Here is a 16,798-nt window from a genome sequence, read left to right on the forward strand (position 1 = left end):
GACTGGTTGCTACAACAAGACAAACACCATTCTGACGTTTGGAGTCGGGGATACCCCGGGTACTTTCACACTTGCCTTGCTTCTGTGGTGCATTATACATTCATTACACATATAACCCAGCAACAAAAGTGACAAAAAAGTGTGGCTGCTAGAGCCCTGTCCTCAGGTCTGATCCTAGACAACAAATAACTGATCAGGATGCCTGGCATGTGCAAGTAACAATAAACAAGTCTGTATCATCTATGTTTCCTCTCCTCACTCCTCTTTGTGTTTGCTGTGCTGAGCACTGCCAGACAACACAGGTTAACACAGGTAACCGAGTGTCTGCAGAATGGCTGTCAAATATACACTCCTCGATAATCTGCTGCACCTAACCTCCCTTTCAGTGTAGGCATGCTTGGGAAGACATGCTCTACAATGCTTGGTGGAAAACCTTTACTTTTCTTTCCACAGTGTTCCCCATTAAACTAGACCTCTCAAGCCAGCAGCTTGATTTTGTCTGGACATCTTACCACGTTTGGCGACATCAGCTGTAAGATTTGTCTGGCCCAGAACTGTGAAACTGCAGCTTTCCCCAATCCTGGGACCCAGTATGAGACAGAGAAGCCCTGCTTATTTGCCCCTCATGAATGACAAGCTGCTGATCTACCTTCAACAAGAGAAGCTGCTCTGACCTGGAGGACAATACCAAGACCCAGGTCAATGAAGCCTGTACAAAGGATAACTGGAGGAATGGAGTCTAGTCAGAAGCTAGAAAGATCTGTAGCCATGCATTGTCAAACTGTATGACAAATACAGGACTTGATGTGAAGTACAAGCTAGAACTGTCAAAACCGTACACTGGTCACTGAGCAGGCCGTAGGCGTAGACCAGCCTTACAATGAGAAAGGCTAATCACCCCTTTTTCCAGCCTGAAATGCGCAATACTTTAACCCCTTTACATACTAATGATCGTATTCTGTTAGGCTGGTTACTGCGAGATCAAAACAGTTTTAACCATTGGGGGATCCAGGATAAATTTTAGTTTGCACTTACAGTTGCCCCTATATGCTTCCCCCAGTTTTGGATGAGGATCAGTTACTTAAGAAGGTGCCACTAGAATATTCGAACCTCTACTAGCTGTTAAAGAGATCCTGGGGCTGCAGCGTTAGCAAACCAAGATAACTCTCTTCCGCTATTCCTCTATTCTCATCACCCTGAATTGTGTCTAGTTTCACCAACTACCAGATACCCTTTGGCCTCAGGTAACCAGACTGCCTGAACTCAAGATACTGTGTATTTCCTGTGATTAAACCAGTGCACTTGGGGTGGAGAAATAGTGTTAACTTTTGGAGGTAGGTTAACTGGCAATGAGACATGCACTGCATCCATTGATGGCTCATATGCAATTAGCAGGCTTACATCAGCCCAGAGTTGTGAGGAAAGTAGAATGAGGGGCAGATAGATCATCACACAATAAAGAAACGTTGTTAGATGTTTCTGGAGCTTTGGTTTGAGTTTAGAGCATCAGTACTTACAAACATTTTCCCAGGGGCCAACAAGTTTGGTCTGATGTGACCAAGGGCCGCAAGTGTAGGAGGGCTGCATGCAGCCCCTGGGCCTTACTTTGAGAATCACTGGGTAAGAGCATGGGAACCCAAGACTATTTACAGTCATAGATTTCAGAGCACAATCAGATGCCTTTCTGATCACTTATTGCAGAACAAAATGGACAAAAACCCCTAATGTCAGTAACATTAAGCCTATCCACAAACACTATAAATATATGTAAGATTGTATCTGCTGTCATTCATACACAGCTTAGGTCTTAAAGGAGAGTCCAGTCTCTCCCCACTACCTACTACGCACACCCGTCATCTGAGAGAGAGGTCTGAAAGGAGATGTCCGTCCCTCCCCACACCTTACAACGCACACCCGTCATTTGAGAGACCGGTCTGAAAGAGGACAGTTCCTCCCCATTCCCTACTATGCACACTCGTCATTGAAGATAGGGTTCTGAAAGGAGAGGACAGTCTCTCCCCATAACCTACTATGCACAGCCATCATCTGAGATAGGGTTCTGAAAGGAGATCCCAGTCACTTCCCATTTCTTACTATGCACTACTGTCATGCAAGATAGAGGTCTGAAAGCAAAGGCCAGTCCCTCCCCTCTCTACTTTACACCTTAATATACACTACTGTTATACTCTGGAAAGCTCGGCGAGAAGATGCCACTTTCTCCCCATACCCTAGTACTAGGAACTGTAAAGTATAACTACTGTAATTATCATGCATCGTGCTGGAATTTTTACTGATGTTTGTTCTTGCGCTCCTGATAAACGGCTTTTGACCTCACATATGACATCACTTGTGGCATTCAATTACATCAATTATGACCTCACTGATGACATCATCCAAGCTTCGTTTTTCCACATATTGCCCTATAAATTACTATGGTATCAGAGGCCTTCACGTATTAACAAAAAAGCTCAGGGGAATTTCAGCCATCATTACTGCCATCACAGATACAACTCCCTTAGGTGTAGAAAGCATGCATTATATGCAAAATTGACCCTATGCCCTGCACTTTAGAGCTACTATATTTCACATTAACATCAACTACAGATATATAGGAAACCCTCATTGAGTACGGTGTTCAATCTGTATACGACCGTTCACAGAAAGCCAAGTTTCTAAAAATAGTGAATATCAGTTCCAAAACAAATAACCTACTACAGGCAGCTATCTGTAGCAAACCCTTGAAACTCACTGAACCTACATGTAGAAATATCAGTAGAGAACTGGGTACTGTTAACAGTGCTTACTCTATGGAGAGAGTTTACTCAGTACCACACTGTCTGCAAACAGAGGAACTTTCATGAGAAATATACCACAGAGTATTAAAAAGTATCTACTAAGAATATTGTACACTCTACGCAACAGTTGTAAAAAAGACACCATTTGCTAAAAATAACCAAGATCTTAAGGTGTTAAACATCATACTACCTGCACCCTTCATACTGTGGTAAAATGTTTACAGACAGCCCATCTTTTCAAGCAAAACAAGCACATGGACATAGGTTAGTAGCTGGTGCACACAGTCTATGTTATGTAGACATGCTCATGCGGACACATTTCGGTCCAATAACTCAAGCCTGCTTGCAAAAGTTATGTCTGCAATGTAGATGTTACTCCTGTTGAAAACTTTTTCTGCAGAATTAAAAGACTTGTGTGAAACATAATGAACACAAGTCAACTGGCACCTGCACACAGAATTACTATAGAATAGAAAGATTTGCAACACGTTCAATACCTCTACACAGCTATGGGGCATTAGGAGCACATGTGTTTAGTTAACACTTACACCAATTAGCTGGACCCAGGTTGTACAACATTAGGTAGACAAGTAATATACTGCTTACCCGCCACTATGTGAACTATAAAACAAACTAACACACTCATTGGATGATGTCATGAGTGATGTCATCAATTTCATTTAAGATGTCAAATGATGTAATGTGTGAGGTCATATTTGACGCCATAAGCAGTCCATGGCTAGGGTACAAGTTAAAGTTAGGGCTGCTAACTATAACTGGTGAATTTCTGTGGTTTTATTTTGGTTCAAATTGTTAATGTAGTCACTGACATATTCACCCAACTATAATATTACTTTATCCTTTGTTTTTGTAAGTATATATATATATATATATATATATATATATATATATATATACACACATATATACATATACATATACACACGAAAACTGGGTTGTTAGTTGTGTGGCCTGCACAGGTAATAAGGACACAATTTCCCCTACTGGGAACCAGGTACCCCATTGTAGTACACCCGACTTTCTCAGGGTAGCAACACAGAGTGGTCCAAGGCCTAGTTACGGAAGGTGGTAATCCTTGTTCGCTGGCACGTAATAACATACAATAAATGATTGTCCAACCATTACTTATCCTTAGAAAAAGTAAAAGTACATTTATTACACACAAACTAGTAAATACTACGTAGCAATTTACTAATATGTACATGCACTGATGGAGAATACCATAGATGACATTACATAATCACCTTTGATACCCAAAAGGTAAGCCTACTCATGTTGTCAAAGGTTCAAGAGTAGCAGACCACATTTTAAAGATATAATTTTAAAGGTAAATGCAATCATCAATTATAATCAGGTGTAATTTCATTTATGAACGCCAATAAAGCATATGCACTGTGATCAGTAAACAAAGTCATGTTTATTATGTCAAAGTCTAAAAAATGAACAAAGTGTGTGTGCTTTTGTAGAATTTTAAACCATGAAAATGTAAATATAAAAAAAGCCAATAGAGGGCTTCACATTATGACTACATTACATGCAACCATAGACTTAGCTGCTAGAGGGCGCTTCAGTACATGTATCTCTTTTATACATTTTCAGGCCACAGTAACTGCAACCATAAAGTAAGCCCCTAGTAGGTGCAGCACTGCCAGCTGTAGAGCAAAAGCCTCAGCCAGGGGAGTGCTTAGAAAATATTAGGAACCTTTCAGAGGGGTCCTGGGTGGATGATCAGCTCTTTGTGGGGGTTCTCTGGAGCAAAAATATGCAAGGCTATTTAGAAGAGAACCATCTCCTGCTTGATCGTACTCGGTCTTAACATCTGCTAAGCATTGCCCAAAAAGCAGCCTTCAGAAGGATTTGTGCTCTCATTCTCCCAGGACCACAGCTATATATATTACACACACACACACACACACACACACACACACACACGTCAGTTGTGTGGCCTGCACCGTTATTAAGGACACAAATTACCTTACTGGGAACCAGGCACCCCATTGTAGTACACCTGATTCTCAGCAACGCAGAGCGGTACAAGGCCTAGTTAAGGAAGGTGGTAATCCTTGTTCGCTGGCACGTACAATACAATAAATGCTTGTCCAGCCATTGTAATGGACTCTTTACAGGGGGGAAAGGCACGGAACGGTCTCCAAAAGAAAAAAGTTACCTACCTGTGATAATGACCTTTCTGGGGGATACTCTATCTACTGTCATAATCCTCAAAGAAAAACAAACCCAGGCATCACACTGGATATGGAAAAAATTTCAAAGCTCCTAAGTCACCGATAGTGGGTGCTGGACCCTCTCAGTGACCCTGCTGGACACCGGAAGTCACATCAAGTGGTAGAATAGAGTCCATAAAGTGCCCGTCCCGGTGCAACGATGTCAGTTTCTATCGGGCGGACTATCCCGGAAACTCTGAATGTTCCGGAACAAATTGCGGAATAAGCTCTGAAGTTCACCAACTTCGGGAGTGAGATAAAGTATGGCACCACCCCACAATGACTCAGTATAGTGCAGTAAGGTCAAAGCTTGCTTAGGTTTCTTCTGTTTCCTATTAGACTTACTCGACAAATCTGACCAAGACAAATACCAACCTCTGGAATGACTACTGTGACTTCTAGATCTAGAACAGGACTGAACTTTTGAATTGGAGCAGTCCTGTCAGTCTTCCAGTGTGTGGTGATGTAGAGTTTCACCTCGCAGTCTCATATGGCCTTTACGTTTATAGAAGTGCAATCACTGCAGGACTTATATTCGTGACTCAACCGCAGGCACCATAGGCAAACCGGATGAGTGTCTGTCACAGACATTTGGGAGGTGACATTTCCCTTGCACAGTTTTATAATTTTAAACGGTAGTAGGAGTCCAAAGAGATGATACAGAGTTCCGGACCCACATCTGGTGGTGCGGAAAGAAAGAAGGAATGGCACCCATATAGGCACAAAAACTAGAACAGGAGCTCGCACAGCTGAAGGTGATCAGGGTAATGCCTTTTTAACAATGAGTGTGCAACAAGAGGAAACACTGTCTGCACTGGCAGTGTGGAACCAAGGTACTCATACGAAGCTCTCTCAGTTGAGAGAGCACCTCTGTGCACAACAATGAAGACCAAGATGTCTAGTACTTTATAAAGATAAATGTAAACACGTTGATCCAATGTAAGATATTCATCGGCTTTCACATTTTATTCATGTTTTGCAGATGAGGATCAAGAGAGTTATCCAGAAAGTAAATCTCATTCCAAAGATAAATCTATTCCAAACGCATAATCACGCATCCCAATGCATTTCGGGCCAAGCCCTTCTTCAGGGGAATACTCTATGAAAACAATCCAAAAGAAAACGATTCAGTCTGATGTGAAAATAAATAAATAGTTCAAGCACAATTACATGCGTCGCGAAAGGTGTGAAAAAAATATATAATCATGCCACAACACTTAAATAACCAAAAAAGGTGTGTACCCCAGTGAATAACGATAACGCAGAAAGTGCTCAATGAGGTTGCAAGCTGTTGTTACTGCAAACTGTCGATAATGTTAGTCACAGGGTGAGAGAAAACAAGAAGTGAAAGCCATCGCATAGCCCATTGTGATAATAGTTTTGCCGTGAACCGAAAAACGTGATGAAAACAGATAGTCAGTGAGCGTTACAAAGCCTCATGCTCCTCGAGCGAGTTGAACCAAGATGACGTGCAGCTTAATATGTCCGTACAGCGGTACTTACATCATGCGAGCGTTAGACCAGCTCCAGATAGAGCTGCCAAGTCAGTGAACTATCAAAGGCGCCGTGATGAGTGCATTCAATAAATCAAAAGTGAACCGGAAACAAATCCGGGAAATGGACAAAGGACTATCAATCTAGAGTAAATCAAGAGAAAGTGCTGACCAAGGTGGGGGCCATCTTGAAACGGCAAATAAAGTGAAAGAAAACCAAAATAACATGCAACATAGATGACAGTAAAGCAATCTGTTAGCAAACACGACATGTAATGAGAACCAAGTTAGTGTGTTAAACAAATAAACATGGACAGGTTACAAATAGCACAAAAATTCCATTCGGTCATTGAGACCATTCGGTGCCATGGTGGACATAAGGCGGATCCAGAAGTTTTCTCTTTTCAACAAAGTGTTCTTGTTATTCCAGGTGGTCTTGACTTGTTCGAGTACTTGAAATTTCAATTGAGCCACACTGTGTCTGTGTTCCATAAAATGAGTAGCCACACTCTACTTCAAATTGTGTGTACGTATATTGCTTTTATGTTCTAAAATACGTGCACGTATCTTTCTTTCCGTGTGCCCAATGTAACACTTGCCACATGGGCACTTAAGCATGTAGATGACATTGCTGCTGTTGCATGTAGCGTTCACTTTGAGTTTTATGACATGTCCTTTCATGGGGTGAGTAGTTCTGTTTCCAGGGATGCAGTTCCCACAATTGCTGCAATTGTAGCAAGGTTTTAAACCATTGTAAACCAAAGGGGTGGTGATAGACGTAGGTTTACTCAATAATTCTTTGACATTGCGACCTCTGGTGAATGCAAACATTGGAGGTAGGTTGAATAGGCCATTGAAATCAGGTTCCATAACAAGTATGGGCCAATGTTTCCGAATGATGTGTTGATACTGATTAGACAACTTTGAGTGTTTGGAAACTACCACCATACGTGGAGTAGTGTGGCTCACTGGTTAGAGGCGGCAGGCCTGAGAGCAGAAGTCAGCCTGGGACCAGGGTTCAATTCCCGACGCGGCAGGGTCGTGGACCTTGGTCAGCGGACTCGATAATTCTCGCTTCGGTGCTTACTCTAATCAGGGGTTCCACTCGGCAACTCTGGGCATTAGCTTGCCTAATCTCCACAACGGCCCCACCAATTCCGGGGATGCCTGGCTCCACCTTGGGGACTCCCAGCAAGGGACCATCCCACAGGGAAAGCCAGGACGGGTTCCCCAGAGTTATACAGCGCCGGGACGCCCCGGTGCTGGGGCAGCTGTGCGCTTTACAAGTATACTACATTTACATTTACATACGGTCAGTGGTTTTTTTTGTTTTAGGTTTGAGTAGTTGTGATCTCTCACATTTATCAGTTCGCTCCATGGCTAAATCCAAGATAGGTGTGGGGTACCCACGAGCTTGGAGTCTCTCCAAAGTGTTTCTAAGGGCCTGTTTACATTCATGATCTTTGGAAACTATACGTTTCACTCTTAAAACCTTGCTAGATTGATAGTCCTTTGTCCATTTCCCGGATTTGTTTCCGGTTCACTTTTGATTTATTGAATGCACTCATCACGGCGCCTTTGATAGTTCACTGACTTGGCAGCTCTATCTGGAGCCGGTCTAACGCTCGCATGATGTAAGTACCGCTGTACGGACATATTAAGCAGCACGTCATCTTGGTTCAACTCGCTCGAGGAGCATGAGGCTTTGTAACGCTCACTGACTATCTGTTTTCATCACGTTTTTCGGTTCACGGCAAAACTATTATCACAATGGGCTATGCGATGGCTTTCACTTCTTGTTTTCTCTCACCCTGTGACTAACATTATCGACAGTTTGCAGTAACAACAGCTTGCAACCTCATTGAGCACTTTCTGCGTTATCGTTATTCACTGGGGTACACACCTTTTTTGGTTATTTAAGTGTTGTGGCATGATTATATATTTTTTTCACACCTTTCGTGACGCATGTAATTGAGCTTGAACTATTTATTTATTTTCACATCAGACTGAATCGTTTTCTTTTGGATTGTTTTCATAGAGTATTCCCCTGAAGAAGGGCTTGGCCCGAAATGCATTGGGATGCGTGATTATGCGTTTGGAATAGATTTATCTTTGGAATGAGATTTACTTTCTGGATAACTCTCTTGATCCTCATCTGCAAAACATGAATAAAATGTGAAAGCCGATGAATATCTTACATTGGATCAACGTGTTTACATTTATCTTTATAAAGTACTAGACCTCTTGGTCTTCATTGTTGTGCACAGAGGTGCTCTCTCAACTGAGAGAGCTTTGTATGAGTACCCATATAGGCACCTCATATTTCCAGAACAGAACATTGTCAGTGCAACTACTGGCGAGCTGAAAAGTTTCTGGGCCCAGTCAGATGGCTGCAGAATATTCAAATGGCAGATTCATCACCATCAGAAATGTTGTTTATTAGCATTAAACTTTGTGTTAACCCGTTCGCCGCTGGGCTAATTCCCCCGCGGCGCTGGGGGGACGCACGCAGCACCACGGTGCTTGTGACGGCGCTGTGCTCAGGACGAGCTGAGCTCGTCATGACCACGCCTGTTTTCGAGGAACATTCAGCACAGCAGGGGAGTTATCCCCGCGTGTGAGCACCGTGCGGGTCATGACATGCTCAGCTCGTCATGAGCACAGCGCCACCGTGCCTCATGACGAGCTCAGCTCGTCATGAGAACGGAAGGTGTTGAGGTTGAACATAATGGGAGCATTAGGTTTAGGTTCAATGCGAGGTTTAGTATTAGACTAAAGGTTAACAATAGGCATAATTTCCATGTTAACATGAAGCCCAAAGCAAACAATAAAAATAAGTCCTACTCCTTGACCCTAAATCATTAAGTCATACGTTCCTTCCTACCGTCCACGAGGCAAGAGAAAGGATCACTGGCCCTAGGAAACGTTTTAATATTAAATCCTGACCCAACCCTAGCTCCTGCAACCTGGTCTCTCAAAATAAGCAAACTCAATCCACAAGTAAAGTGAGAAGGAGGAGGTGATTTGTAACTGACAACTCACTTGCCTTGCCAACCACAGTAATGATTCAGAACAGATATGTGTCAGCTAGTCCTACTGCCAGGCTGCAGGCCAATACCTAACTTGGTATTTCAGAAGTTAGCTGGTGGCGAAACAAAACATGCTTTTTGAGAAAGTCCCCCAAAAGGAATATAGACAGACAGCGACAAAGAATGTACAAAAGATGAGCTTCGCAAATCCCGTGGCATTATACATAAAAGGCTAATAACCATCGAGAATCAATGAGTCGTTCTGGGTTCTCAGTAAGGACACGGCGCCATACTGTAGCACAAATAACTTTTCTTTTACAACCCCTAAGTGCTGTTGCAATACTCCATCGTTACCTGGATCTTCAGGGAGGTTCGATGTGAGATGGAAAGATTAGGCTAGGCGCACCTGAAGCAGATTGATATGAAGCTTAAACATTTCCTTCCAACGACCACTATTCTTTGCTTAAGATCACACTCCAATCTCAAGTCAAACGAAGGGAGAAAGTGGTCGAAATGGACAAAGTCATCACAGCAAAGTATGGAGCCTGATGGGACTAAAAGAGGCATACTGGGAGTGTGTGTGAAAGACTACCAGGCTTGTCACAACCAGATGATCACCTCACCACAGTCCAATGGTTACAACTAGCATAGTTGTTGCAGTGACACTTGTCTAGGTCAGTAAGAGGAATGCAGGGGAAGGTGGCTGCATTGTGGGGAAAGAAGAAAATGGCATATCTAGGGAGACTCAGCAAGACTGCTCTTGTAGACCGTCAGCTATGGCCTTTGGAATACACACTGATCTAACAATGATGCCAGGCACCAGGGTTCAATGAGAAAACAAATACACTTGCAAAAATGACTCTGCCTTAACAGGATTAAATAGAGCACATACTATAATGCAACTATCCAACAAGCACTGCATTTCCTTTGCGAAGAAATGTTCATTGAACAATTTATAAAGTACTGCAAATTGAACTGTCTTAGTAAACGGTGTGCAGCCACAACATAATTACAACATTTCTATTAATTTCAGAAGGATAAAGGGATGTGAACTGCAGAATCCAAAGATCTGTTTGGCAAGCACCAAACGTGCTCAACCATCTCATCTGTCCATAATGAAGCAAGAAGGGTGGTGAGTTACAGGTCGCGGCTGAACATCATGCATAGTTAACTGAGTAAGAAGAAACTGCTTACAGCAGCTCAGTTTCTACGAAATGGTTCACCAAACACAGCCAGGACACCTTCCCAGGCACAGCGTGTTTGAGCATGGAATTCTAACTAGAGTGGCCATAAACTTTTAAAATAAAGTAGTGGATAGTCCTGGGTATAACCTGGAAGGCACAGGCTCATACCTGAAACAAGCAACTGAGACATTCAACCAGCTTGATAAAAAAAGTACAATTTAGCTTGAATAATAATTACATCTTTTATTTAAGCTCCAAGACACAATGAAAAGGGTAAAGTGCACTAGAATCAACATCACAAATAGCCCCTGCCTTCACATGAATTTATATTTTTACCTTGGAAAAGTAGAAAAATTATGTATTTGACCAGGAGACACGGAACTTACTGCATATCGTTCCAGTGGCCCTCAAAAATCCCAGGTTAGCTGAAGTGTGGCATAAATTGATTTTTGGGGAGGGATGGTAGAACGGAATCAAAAACGTAAAGTAAGCACTAGAACAAGGGTTTTAAGCCACAAAATGTAATGCCCTATATGCATTACTATCTTAGAAGAATGGTTTTACTATGGAGGTGTTCGCACTTTTTCCTTTTTTTCTTTTTTTTTGCATTACACAATCTTACAAAGTACCAAAAGCACCCTTAATAGAAACTCACAGGATCAGCAAACATTGTTTTCATAGATATAATGAACAATTCGGATAGGATGGGAGCTTGAAATGTAGAAACATAAAGGGGAAGGCTCTAAAGAGAAAAACTTGGAGCATGAACAGGGCAACTCTGATGAGCATGGTTCTCTAGCACCAGAAAAGTAAGGCTTACAGAAAAAAATATATTTTTTGAGCATCACTTTCAAATAGGATTATTTTTTGGCTCAGGTTTTTTGATGTTTACTTATTTTCAATCTAAGACCCCTCATTCTTTCCAGAGAGGCTAAGAGAAGACTGAAAAAGTTCTACATTCCAGTCAAGAAGGATCAAGTCCATCTCAGAGACAAACAGTGCCTGGAATTTAAAAAGACCTGCGTATGTCAGAAATGTCACTTCAATAGAGTACAGTCACTGCCGACAGATATCCACTTTAAATATATACAGCGTCCTGTATAATTCATAGCTACATAAGTAAATGTAAATGTAAATGTTTGTATTTTATATAGCGCACTTCTACCCGGAGGCCTCGTAGCGCTGTATTCATACCGCTGCGGAACCCATCCTGGCTTTCCTGTGAAATGTCCACTCCTGGGCACCCCCAAGGTGAAGCCAGGCATCCACAGCGCTGCTGGGGCCGTAGTGGAGATTAAGCAAGCTATTGCCCAGAGTCACAGAGTGGGACCCATGATTAGACTAGGCACCGAGGCGAGAATTATCAGGTCCGGGGAAATTGAGCCCAAGACCCGCCGAGGCGGGAATCGAACCCTGGTCCCGGGGCCAGACCTCTGCATCAGGGTCTGCCGCTCTAACCATTGAGCCACACTTCTCCATAAGCTCCAGTCCACAAGGCTCTCCGGAATGTTTTCCATGACCTAGGACCAAAACGTTTTGGCTCTCTTAAGGACATGGTTAAAATAAAATGCAGGCGGGCCAGAAAATCAATGGTTCAGTTTTACAAACTGGTTTGGCCAGTTAGGACACCAAGTAACAGTCTCCAGGAAAGCTTTGTTACCTGCTAGAGAATTCACAGGTGTAACTTTATGCTCTCCTTTGTGACCTGCGGACTCACCTCACCCAAGGGACAGAGCTCTTCTTGACTTGCAAGAACTCACAAAACTGGCGGTGCAATGCTCAATATTTAGTGCTCAGGATCATACATATCTTGATGTTATTAACGAGTGGAAGTACGTACGACAGTTGCATGCCCAACACGCGTAGCTCGCTGTGCTAGATGATATACGAGCAAAAGTTTCCATATTGTTTGTTATAAGGATACCGCAAGTAAGCGTGGAGCTCTGTGACCACTGTACAAGAGCAAGGCCTCACGCTGAGCTCCATTAGAAAGGGCCATCCTAGGCCTGCAAACACATGGTAGGTGCTTTTTGTATCCTTTAATACATGGCCGCACATACTGTTCCACTTTGAGTGATCCTCCTGGGCTTTTAGTCTCTTGTTCCCTGCAAAGGGCATAATCTGAATGGAAGTATGCAGAGTGAATATCTAATCTGTACCATCAAAATAAACACTTCAATGCAGCTTGTAACTTTGGCAAACCTGTGAAGCACCTTACTGTAAATTGTCGAAATCAGCTTTGGCTTAGAATGCATTAACCTGCACACAGATTCATGCTTTTTATGATGAACTCTTGCAGAGCAATAAATACAAATATCACAATTAATGTGTAGTATTCTTGTATCCTGTTTATGCTTTGCATATTATTTCCTTCTCTACCCCAGCTTGTGGAATGTTGTAGCTATGATGTATTATAGAATGTTGGGGCTCTGTGGGCTGTGGATGACAGTTAGCACTGGGCTGAGCATCATACTAGATGTTCCTGGTGGGGCGTTATTACCATTTTAACTACTTGATTACAAATAAACATCTCTACATCATCTTCTGTGTGGACATCATCACTACATTATTCATGGCGACGATCCTGTTAAAAGAACCTACTTCTGCTACCTCTACTTGGATTTACAAACAAAAAGAAACCTCTACATTACTTCTAAAAAGCAACTAGCGCAGTTTACAGCAACTAGAGATAGCGCAGTTTTCAACAAGAAGTCACAAGCGTGACCTACATGAATCAAAGGAAGAAACTAAGGAACATAAAGAGCGAAATAACAAGGAGCCACTAAGGAAACATCAGCACGCTTTAAAGCCCCACCAGTGTCCTTCAGATCGGACAACCCTACCCAAGCGTGTTGTACATGACTCACCTGGACACTCAACAAACGTAAGCACATTTTTATTCCTTTTTTATGTCTGCTTTAAATCAAAAGAAACCTACGTAAGGACATTATTCTACGTCAGCTGATACGAACTATTCAGTAACTAAACAAATTAATTCTTCATGCGAGTAAGGAACTACAAAAAGACGCTCTTCAAATATAATAAGACAATTTATTTATTTCACTCGCATTTCCCAAAGTGTTCAAATGTTAACTATCTAGATTCGTACAGACTTACAAAAGAAACCATTTGATCTTTGTCAGTTTCCCTCATTTTATCAGTTGTGGTACCGAGAAGAGTAAAACCAGATCACAAGATAAATTTGGAGGCACGCAGCAGCGACCTTCAGAATAAAACTAATTAACATTAAAGTTTGAGGGCAGTGCGAGTTTCACACAAGTTAGTGCAAGACGACAAGCATCGTGTACTGGCTGTCGAGCCAAACAGACTCTCGAGCCAAACAGTCATATTTTATTTTTGTGTTTACATATATTTAATGTTTTTCTTAATAATATTCCTTCAAGTGTGTCGCACTTTCCAACTGTCACTCTTTAATTCAAAAAGAATTGTGCTCGTGCTTACCTGAGAGGAGTTCTGATGTCTCGTGCACACTCTGGAGACTTCTTACTGTGTGACGCAGCGACTGCAGCGCTGCCGTCAAGCGTTTTGGCGCACGCTGTTGCCTTGAACCAACCGGCATTACGTCCATTACGTGCCGACATTTTTCCTTGTGGTTGTTTTTCTATGAGGATGTTCGAACTTAAGGAAAATGTGACGTTACTCAGTGTGTATGCCATCATCATATGCCGGAGATCGACCTACATCGCTACGAAGATCATCTACATACCTTACTAGCGCAAAAGGTGGCTGACAACTCTGTGCATCTAAGCAGTATTTTAGACAAGATGCTTCGCAAATGTTTGAATAGTGCGAATATTGCCGTAACACACTTTGGAATTTCAAGGTATTTTCTACTGCTTCAAGACATTTCTTTCTAGAATTGGAGAGACAGTTGGAAAAGTCATCGAAGCTATTTACATACAAAGTCTAATTTCAAAGTCTTTCGCTGGTACTTTATTCCTCGAAGAGTTTTACATTCTGATGTTTAAGTTTTCGGTTTTAGTATAAAGTAACAAGTCTAATTTTATCAAGGCTGATGTTGGAACACGATCGGTTCACAAAGCAAAAGAAAAAGTTTCGCTGCCTTGTAGTGGTGTTTTAAGTGGAAAATGTTCAATTTTTTCATTTATGTTTCAGCACTGTGTTTATTACTTTTGCAAAAGAGTACTTAACAATTTGGGATTTACTTTTGATGTAACTTTCCATCTTTTGTGCTGACGCTGTGTGTTTTTGTCTATAGGAATGGGTTGTAGTCCCATAGTCCTTAGGAGTGGGTTTTTAAGTCCCATATCCTATTTTAAAGTTTGTGGTTTTTCTGGATTTCACATTTTAGGGAGTTTGAGTCCCACCTATACACTATATTGGATTAAGTCCTATTTACCCAGTTTTTAGGGGGTGTTAGTCCCACCTGTTTAGGGGGTGTTAGTCCCACCTGGCAAGGGAGTGTTAGTCCCAACTATGTTTCTATTTTTGGTCTTAGTCCCATTTTCTCAGTGCTAAGGGGCTTACCTATGTTTAGGGGGTGTCAGTCCCACCTGTTTAGGGAGGGTGTTAGTCCCACCTAAGTTTCTAATTTTTGGTCTAAGTCCCATTTTCTCAGTGTTAAGGGACTTTGTTGAGTTTTATTCCCGTATACGCAGTCTACATACTGCTTCTCTATATGAGGAGCCTTTTCTATCCCTCTGTTGGGGTTAGATTTGGGTATTCTATGCCTTACATTTATTGTTCTTCTGGTTGAGACGCTTAATCCCTCTTGTGGGAGAGTTTTTCTTCATTGTAATAGTTTTTTTTTCTACATGCTTATATTTAACTTTTTGGTGAGAGGAAGGGTAATTTTGTCTTCTTTTGATGTTGCAATTTTATCAGTTTTCTCTTGTTTTTATATTGTTCTCACTCTCGTGTTGTGGTTCTTTACCATATATATTTGAGGGTTGAACTTTTAACGCTATCTTGGTTCTTATACTTTTGTCTATCCGTCTTGCATTCCTGTCTGGCCAGTAGGTGTGTATGTCGGTTAGCCGTTAGTATTTTCTATCTTCGTTTTCCTGTCTGCTGTTTATTTTATCTTTCTTCTGTTATTGAAGGGAGAGTGGATAGGTTCTTGTAAGTTTGATTGCTTCTTTTAGTTTTCCTGATTTATTCATGTTTCTATTCTTCTGTTTGTTTTACCTTTCTTTAAAATACTTTACTACCGAAGTTCTTGCTGATCTGTGTTCTTTCTTTGTTTGTTTTCATTTCGGACAAAAGGGGATATGTAGTATTCTTGTATCCTGTTTATGCTTTGCATATTATTTCCTTCTCTACCCCAGCTTGTGGAATGTTGCAGCTATGATGTATTATAGAATGTTGGGGCTCTGTGGGCTGTGGATGACAGTTAGCACTGGGCTGAGCATCATACTAGATGTTCCTGGTGGGGCGTTATTACCATCTTAACTACTTGATTACAAATAAACATCTCTACATCATCTTCTGTGTGGACATCATCACTACATAATGTCAGAAAATGTTCGCAGAAATACCTTAAACCTACTTCATTACTTATATTTTTAAAGAGCAGCTATAATTATGTTCACAGACATGCTGTCAATATCAACTTGCTCCAAGAGTGGCCCAACAGTAATAAACTGACAGTACAGTGGTGATGTGGCATTCATATTACATATAAGCAGTGAAGCCACAACTATAATGTACCAAGGAAATTACTAATAGGTTTTCATACATCTACTGCAGGCTTCCATGAATTATATAGAGAATTATAGATGGGGCACTGCGAACAACAGATGTTTTCCACAAAGGGGTGCAGTGACATCAAATAGACAACAAGAGCAAAGCTTGAGTGGTCTAGGTCACCGAGAACCCCAAGGCGAATAACATTTCTAATATTCATTCTTTACCCAGCTATGATTTATGTTCTGTATGGCTCCCAAAATTACATTCACCTGTTAAATGTTATGCAGGTCTAGAGGACTAATGGAGGAGTCATACATAGCAAGGTGTATGGGTACGTAGGTAAAGGTGTGTGTCCTACTGCTTCCCACCACCCTTTCAGTCTTC

At 41.7% G+C, this 16,798-nt stretch overlaps 1 protein-coding gene across 3 annotated transcripts in view; it reads right to left on the minus strand.

Annotated features, from left to right (window-relative positions):
* DNM2 (dynamin 2) overlaps positions 1-16,798 on the minus strand; it is a 779,238-nt gene that overhangs the window by 605,640 nt on the left and 156,800 nt on the right. The window lies entirely within an intron of this gene.

The sequence above is a fragment of the Lissotriton helveticus genome, chromosome 1_1 (assembly GCF_964261635.1).
Source record: "Lissotriton helveticus chromosome 1_1, aLisHel1.1, whole genome shotgun sequence".
NCBI classification, from domain to species: domain Eukaryota; kingdom Metazoa; phylum Chordata; class Amphibia; order Caudata; family Salamandridae; genus Lissotriton; species Lissotriton helveticus.